Source organism: Podarcis cretensis (assembly GCF_951804945.1).
Source record: "Podarcis cretensis genome assembly, chromosome: 17".
In the NCBI taxonomy this organism is placed as follows: Eukaryota; Metazoa; Chordata; class Lepidosauria; order Squamata; family Lacertidae; genus Podarcis; species Podarcis cretensis.
This window is the reverse complement of record NC_137187.1, coordinates 6,574,475-6,582,850: the sequence shown is the minus strand read 5'-3', so window position 1 is coordinate 6,582,850 and position 8,376 is coordinate 6,574,475. Positions and strand designations below refer to the sequence as shown.

The following is an 8,376-nucleotide window of genomic DNA, read 5'->3' as shown; positions in this document are numbered from 1 at the left end:
TTACCGTAATTTTACTTTTTATCATCTACAATACTGTCTTATTTATTTAATAGTACAGTACATTATTGCTTTCATTTTATGGATTAATGGTCTTGTTAGATAGTAAAATTTGTGTTAAATTGCTGTTTCAGGAGTTGTTTTTAAAAGTCTGGAAGGATTAATCCATTTTGCATTACTTTCTATGGGAAAACGCGCCTTGGTTCTGTAACGCTTTGGTTTTGGAATGGATTTCCGGAATGGAAGAACCAAGGTACCACTGTATTACAAATAAGTACATTGATATTAGTCTGAGAGACATAAATTACACTACCAGCTTCACAGTATGTTCTCTTATCTGCTAGATATTAAGCGAGATGAACACCACACTCCATAGTAGCCTTTGACTGGACTAAACTGTCCAGGGGTCCTTTACCTATCTTTTTTTAACCTATAGTACACAACACTTCTCAAAACCCAGATTAACTAGGTCTTTACAGCACAGACTTCTCCACCCAAGTCTGTCCAATTCAACAAGCTCCCAAATTGGTCATCAGAATGTATTTGTATCTAGATAGATAAAGGTAAAGGGACCCCTGGCCATTAGGTCCAGTCGTGACCGACCCTGGGGTTGCGCCGCTCATCTTGCTTTACTGGCGGAGGGAGCCGGCATGACTAAGCCGCTTCTGGCGAAGCAGAGCAGAGCACAGAAATGCTGTTTCCCTTCCCGCCGGAGTGGTACCTATTTATCTACTTGCACTTTGACGTGCTTTCGAACTGCTAGGTTGGCAGAAGCAGGGACCGAGCAACAGGAGCTCACCCCGTCACGAGGATTCGAACCGCCGACCTTCTGATCGGCAAGTCCTAGGCTCTGTGGTTTAACCCACAGCGCCACCTGCGTCCCTTATAGATAGATTTGTTGTTGTTTAGTCGTTTAGTCGTGTCCGACTCTTCGTGACCCCATGGACCAGAGAACGCCAGGCACTCCTGTCCTCCACTGCCCCCCGCAGCTTGGTCAGACTCATGATGGTAACCTCGAAAACACTATCCAACCATCTCGTCCTCTGTCGCCCCCTTCTCCTTGTGCCCTCCATCTTTCCCAACATCAGGGTCTTCTCCAGGGAGTCTTCTCTTCTCATGAGGTGGCCAAAGTACTGGAGCCTCAGCTTCACAATCTGTCCTTCCAGTGAGCACTCAGGGCTGATTTCCTTCAGAATGGAGAGGTTTGATCTTCTTGCAGTCCATGGGACTCTCAAGAGTCTCCTCCAGCACCATAATTCAAAAGCATCAATTCTTCGGCGATCAGCCTTCTTTATGGTCCAGCTCTCACTTCCGTACATCACTACTGGGAAAACCATAGCTTTAACTATACGGACCTTTGTTGGCAAGGTGATGTCTCTACTTCTCAAGATGCTGTCTAGGCCTGTCATTGCCCTTCTCCCAAGAAGCAGGCGTCTTTTAATTTCGTGACTGCTGTCACCATCTGCAGTGATCATGGAGCCCAAGAAAGTAAAATCTCTCACTGCCTCCATTTCTTCCCCTTCTATTTGCCAGGAGGTGATGGAACCAGTAGCCATGATCTTCGTTTTTTTGATGTTGAGCTTCAGACCATATTTTGCACTCTCCTCTTTCACCCTCAATAAAAGGTTCTTTAATTCCTCCTCACTTTCTGCCATCAAGGTTGTGTCATCTGCATATCTGAGGTTGTTGATATTTCTTCCGGCAATCTTAATTCCGGCTAGGGATTCATCCAGCCCAGCCTTTCGCATGATGAATTCTGCATATAAGTTAAATAAGCAGGGAGACAAAATGCAGCCTTGTCGTACTCCTTTCCCAATTTTGAACCAGTCAGTTGTTCCATATCCAGTTCTAACTGTAGCTTCTTGTCCCACATAGAGATTTCTCAGGAGACAGATGAGGTGATCAGGCACTCCCATTTCTTTAAGAACTTGCCATAGTTTGCCATGGTCGACACAGTCAAAGGCTTTTGCATAGTCAATGAAGCAGAAGTAAATGTCTTTCTGGAACTCTCTAGCTTTCTCCATAATCCAGCGCATGTTTGCAATTTGGTCTCTGGTTCCTCTGCCTTTTCTAAATCCAGCTTGCACTTTCTGATGACAATAAAGCAGAGCCGCATTTTGAGTACAGAGAAGGCTTTCATAAAAGCATGTTCAACCCCATGAAACGGAAATAAACTTGCACAACAACTTCACAAGCCCATCAAAAAAAAAATGAGAGAGAGAGGAGATCCCAGCAGACTTTAGGGATGCCAAAATTCCAATCTTTTTTTTTTTAAAAAAAAGGTGACAGAACGGGTTGCAGAAACTATCGAGGCATCTCTTTATTAGCTGCCTTCGACAAAATTCTTGCAAAGATCTTAGCAAACCATCTCTTAACAATATCCAAGCAACCCTTCCTGAATCCCAAAATGGTTTTAGACTTGCTAGGGCAGGTATGTCCAAAGTATTTTTTTAAAAATAAAAGTTATTTTGAACATCCTTTTCAATTCATTGTATATCATTTCCCAGTAACCTTACTACAGGACTGCCACATATGATGAAAAGAACCTTCTTTCTAGTTACATTTCCAACACTTGTTCGATTTAGATTTACAGTTGTACCTCTACTTACATTCACCTCCGGTTACGTATCCTTCGGGATATATGCACGGCAAACCCAGAAGTATTTTTCCGGGTTTCGCCCTGTGTGCATGTGCAGAAGCACTAAAATGCACTGTGCGCACGTGCAGAAGCAGCACCTCCAGATACACACACCTTGGGATCCGACCGGAGCTCCGGAATGGATCCCGTGCGCAACCAGAAGTACCACTGTATACATTTTTGACCGTTTATGCGGTGTTAGATACCAACGATGTATCATTTTCATATTATTTTCTCTTAGACCATAACATGCTGTAAATTTTATATCCCACAATCGTTCCCGTGCTTCCATACCTATATTATGACCAATATAGAGAACAACAACTACCAGACTTTTAGAAGACGTCTGAAGGCAGCTCTGTTTAGGGAAGCTTTTAATGTTTGATGCATTACTGTATTTTAATATTTTGTTGGAAGCCACCCAGAGTGGCTGGTGAGGCCCGGCCAGATGGGCGGGGTATAAATTATCATTATCATCATCATCATCATCATCATCATCATCATCATCATCATCTATTGCCCAGGGCATCATTGAGTGTATCATTATCCTCTGTCTGGCTCTGTCTAGCAGTGTGTTTCCCAAACTTGGGTCTCCAGCTGTTTTTGGACTACAATTATGTTTTTGGACTACCATCATCCCTGACCACTGGTCCTGCTAACTAGGGATGATGGGGGTTGTAGTCTGAAAACAGCTGGCGACCCAAGTTTGGGAAACACTGGCCTAGCAGATTCGGAATGAAATGTCTCAACATCAGTTGCTTGAAATTACTTTCTTTTGACCCCCCAAGTGCTCAGGGGGGGAAAACCCTCTCAAAACCTACACTGAGTTAGGTATTTTTATTTATTTACTTGATTGTGGGGGCAGCTGCCCCCTCCCCGGCTACGCCCGTGCATAGCTGTCAACCGTCCCTTATTTGGCGGGAAACTCCCTTATCCCAGCGCCGTGTCCCACTGCTGTCCCTTATTGATGATGTCCCTTAAATTTCCCGAGTTTCATGCTCGCCCGGCTTGGGACGGAAGCAGCAGCTCGGGGTCCTCCGCCTCGAGAGAAAGAGAGAGCGCACGGGCTGCCGCGTCTCTGTCTCTCCCTTTCCCCCCTCAGGGGTGCATCGTGAGGAGATGGGTGGCAGCGGGCGGGCAGGCGGCCCCTCTCTTGTGGGACTTCCGCCGCGCTGCCAGTTGAAGCCGGAGGCAGTGGCTGAGGAGGTGGCCTGAGGGAGGAGGAAGAGGAGGGGATGGGGAGGGACGCAGAAGGGCGGTGCTTCAGCGGCTGCGGCGCAACCGCCTCATGCCGGGCTCACGGGCGGCGTGGGCGAGAGTCTCCCTCCCTCTTTCTCGGGTGGGGAAGTGCCGATGGAACTCCTTGCGACCAGGACGACGGCAGCCCTAACGTGCTGCTTAGCATCCCCTCCAACCAGTGCAGCATCTTAATGTAGTGATTTCCCCCTCTGCATCCCTTTCATAACTCTATTTTTATAAATCATTTGTCCACCCATAGTTCAAATTTTTACTACCAGTTTTCTGTCAATCCTACCAATGTATGTAACTCTTTACAATAGCTTTTCAAATAAATTATAAACTTTCCCCATTCTTTATTAAAGAGGTCCTCTTCCTGGTTTCTAATTCTGCCTGGAAGCTTTGCCATCTCGACGTCGTTCATCAGTTTTGTCTGCCCCTCTTCTTGGGTGGGAGTTATAGACCCTTAGGATCATCCCCTTCACCTGCACGGGACGCAGGTGGCGCTGTGGGTTAAAGCCTCAGCGTCTAGGGCTTGCCGATCGAAAGGTCGGCGGTTCGAATCCCTGCGGCGGGGTGCGCTCCCGCTGCTCGGTCCCAGCGCCTGCCAACCTAGCAGTTCGAAAGCACCTCCGGGGGCAAGTAGATAAATAGGACCGCTTACCAGCGGGAAGGTAAACGGCGTTTCCGTGTGCGGCTCTGGCTTGCCAGAGCAGCGATGTCACGCTGGCCACGTGACCCGGAAGTGTCTCCGGACAGCGCTGGCCCCTGGCCTCTTAAGTGAGATGGGCGCACAACCCCAGAGTCTGTCAAGACTGGCCCATACGGGCAGGGGTACCTTTACCTTTTAGGATCATCTAGTCCAACCCCCTGCAAAACACAGTCAGTGGCAGCCAAAGCAGCCTGGCTCCATCAGTGCCAGATTTCTGTATAAGCTAAGCCAAAATCCCTTATTTTGGCTGCTGATCCCTTATTTTCGAGGCTGCTGGTCCCTTATTTTCAAATCTGCAAGTCGACAGCTATGCCTGCCCTATCTTGGAAGTGAGTTTTCCGGAGACTGCCCTGTGCACACGTGACGAGCCTGAGCCCCCGAGGCTCCTTAGAAACAACATCGCCAAAGATACACGCGTGTGCGTGAACGTGGCTGGGCTGCAAAGACATTGGCGACCCCGCTTCCTCCAAACCAGGCTCCCCTCTCTCCTCCCCCCTTTGCTGCAGCCGATCTCTCTTTTCCAGGACCCCGACGACCATGTGATCGCCATGATAGAGATCCCGAGGAAATGCTCTCTTCGTGCGCCTCCCTTCCTTGGGAAGAGCTCTATGATCGGCGCGGCCGTGCGCGCCGGAGCCGGGGGAGTGGCTCCGATCCCGGGGTGTTTCCAGCAGCCTCCGGGCTCGGCTCGCTGGCGGAGAGGCGCTTTCTCGCCGGAGACCGGGATGCCGTCATAAGGTAACGAAACAAAAGAGCAAAACCAGATCGGGAAACTCGTGTTTGGTGGTGTGTTTTTTTTGTGTGCACTTTCTTAGCGGGGGGGGGGGGCGCGTGCCCTGCACGGTGCAACCCGCTTGGCTTTTGCAGATCTTCAGGGTCGTCTGCATGCATGGTTTTTCCTCGGGATGTGTTTTTCTGCATGCATGGTTTTTCTTGGTGTGCGTTTTTCTGCATGCATAGCTTTTCCCGGGATGTGTTTTTCTGCATGCATAGTTTTTCTTGGTGTGCGTTTGTCTGCATGCATAGCTTTTCTCGGGGCGTGTTTTTCTGCATGCATAGTTGTTGTTTTTTCTCGGGATGTGTTTTTCCTGCCCGTGCACACACTTCTTCTCTTTGAGCAAGTCCCCTCGGGACAGCAAACATGGAGCGGGTTGCACAACGCGCTCACAAAATGCGATCTGTGGATGTTGTCCGGATGTGCTTCTGATTTCTGGGTGGTTTTTGGTGATATTTTTGGAGGGGAGGAAGGCGGGATTTCCCCCCTCCACACAATGGCTTTAGACTTGTTGGCTTCGCTCTTTGTGCTCAGAGCATCAATCCCTATGTTTGAAAACCCGGTGTGCTCCCCACTTTTTTGGGGGGGCATTAGCAATGTATATGCGCAACTTTTTAAGCGGTAGATCTGTGCATAGAATGTGCTTTGCAAGACTCACATAAAATGCATTTGATTAGTATTTTTTATTATTATTAATAGCACAGGAGATAATAGAAATGCAATTTGCAAGAAGATCCTAGGAACCTAGGTGAAATATACTCTGAGTCGAGTGTGAATTTCATGCTCTTTATTCAGCTCATAGTAGCAATGGATGAAACTTTCCCCAAAACGTCTACATTATTTACACAATGGGCCCCGCTCCTGTAGGCCAATCAGGTTGCAGATCCACCACCTCCAGAAGCCTGATTGGCTGTTCCTGCAGGCCAATCCGGTCGCTGATTCACTTCCACCTGGAGCTGGATTGGGTGGCTCTTGTGGACCAATCAGACTGCTGCACTCTGGATCCTATTGTTCTAGGATTCAGCTCAGTAGATAACACTAGGAAAATGCTTTATAGTAAACCAGACCAGTGGTCCATCTAACTATAGCCTTGGTTACTGTCCCCCAGCCCTGCCTGGAGATGACAACGACTGAACTTGGGACCTTTTGATCTAGCACTGAGCCGCCACCCTTTCTTAAAATGTTACCGGGGTTTACCTGCCTTGGAAGAGTCTGGGTGCTTAACAGTTCCCCTACAACAGGTAGATTATGATCCACCGGTACATCACTGGACGTCTTTAGTAGATTGTGGTAGATCCCTCCCCGCCCCCCCGAAAAACATTTGGCTCTCCCCAGAAAAGCTCAGCAACTTTGCCTGTCAATAACAATGGGTAGATCACAGCCGGTATTTTTATAATATGAGTACAGTGGTACCTCGGGTTACATATGCTTCAGGTTACATACGCTTCAGGTTACAGACTCCACTAACCCAGAAATAGTGCTTCAGGTTAAGAACTTTGCTTCGGGATAAGAACAGAAATCATGCTCCAGCGGCGCAGGAGGTCCCATTAGCTAAAGTGGTGCTTCAGGCTAAGAACAGTTTCAGGTTAAGTACGGACCTCTGGAACGAATTACAGTGGTACCTCGCAAGACGAAGTTAATTCGTTCTGCGAGTCTTTTCGTCTTGCGATTTTTTTCGTCTTGCGAAGCACGGATTTTGGAAAAGCTTCAAAAATCACCAAAGTCTTCAAAAACCTCAAAAAAGGCTACCACACCGCGTGCTATGAGTTGCTCCTCAAAGTCAAGTCGCAACTGCGCCCCCTGAATGCACAGTTTCAAGAAAAAGGAAACAAACCTGCAAGACAAAGGAAACAAACTTGCAAGACGTTTTCGTCTTGCGAAGCAAGCCCATAGGGAAATCCGTCTTGCGAAGCAACTCAAAAAACGAAAAACTCTTTCGTCTTGCGAGTTTTTCGTCTTACGAGGCATTCGCCTTGCGAGGTGCCACTGTAAGTACTTAACCCGAGGTACCACTGTAGATCACAGTCCCTTGGGAGTTCGACCTGCCTGCCCTACAATAAAGGAGCGAGCTAGAGAAAGACCTTGATGTTAAGGAAGCTGATCCGAGTTTTAGTTTGCATTGCTAAAACACTTTTCTTTCAACCCTTAGGGGCTCATGCGACTGTGTGGCCTTTGCTTTCCTCAGGCTTAATTAGGCTTACAATTAACCATCTTGCTATACAGTGGTGCCTCGCAAGACGAAAAGAATCCATTCCGCGAGTCTCTTCGTCTAGCGGTTTTTTCGTCTTGCGAAGCAAGCCCATTGACGGATTAGCGCTATTAGCGTTTTAGCAGCTTTTAGCGGCTTTTAGCGGCTTATTGGCTTAGCGGATAAGCGGCTTAGTGGCTTAGAAAAAGGGGGGGGAGGGGGAAAAACCCGCAGGAACTCGCAAGACATTTTCGTCTTGCGAAGCAAGCCCATAGGGAAATTCGTTTTGCGAAGCATCTCCAAAACGGAAAACCCTTTCGTCTAGCGAGTTTTCCGTCTTGCGAGGCGTTCGTCTTGCAGGGCACCACTGTACTTGCAGTTCAGGATAATGAAAGGGTGGGTTTTATTTTGGCACAGTGTGTATCCAGCATTCGAAATTTGCCAGGCGCATATTGCACCTGCCTGTCGGCCACATGCAACCAAGTGAAGATGCACGGGTGTCAGGATGGTGTCTGACGTCTCCACCATCTGGAGCTGCATGCCTTCAAGATCCTTGGATTTTTTTTTCTTTTTTAAGCAGCTACAGTACATACAAATTCAATAAAACAGAGAATATAGAACAAAGCAATACATAGTGTTACAATAGCATTTCCAAAGCAGCTCTAAAAACCAGCCACAATGTGTTGATTAAAAACCGGAGGAAACAAAATAGTTTTTCAACCACCTGCCTATATTATATGAAGCAGGTGCCAAATTTCATTTTACATGGATCCTTGAATCTTGACTACTTTCACACGCTAGCAGCGCACCCTGCAGAATTCTAACCATTA

At 47.6% G+C, this 8,376-nt stretch overlaps 1 protein-coding gene across 1 annotated transcript in view; it reads left to right on the top strand.

The window, feature by feature from the left end:
* The first annotated feature begins 4,745 nt into the window (after positions 1 to 4,745).
* FBXO10 (F-box protein 10) overlaps positions 4,746 to 8,376 on the top strand; it is a 42,359-nt gene continuing 38,728 nt past the window's right edge. Inside the window, exon 1 of the mRNA XM_079959254.1 lies at positions 4,746 to 5,321. The gene's annotated coding sequence lies outside the window, so the exon portion shown is untranslated. The remainder of the gene's footprint in view (positions 5,322 to 8,376) is intronic.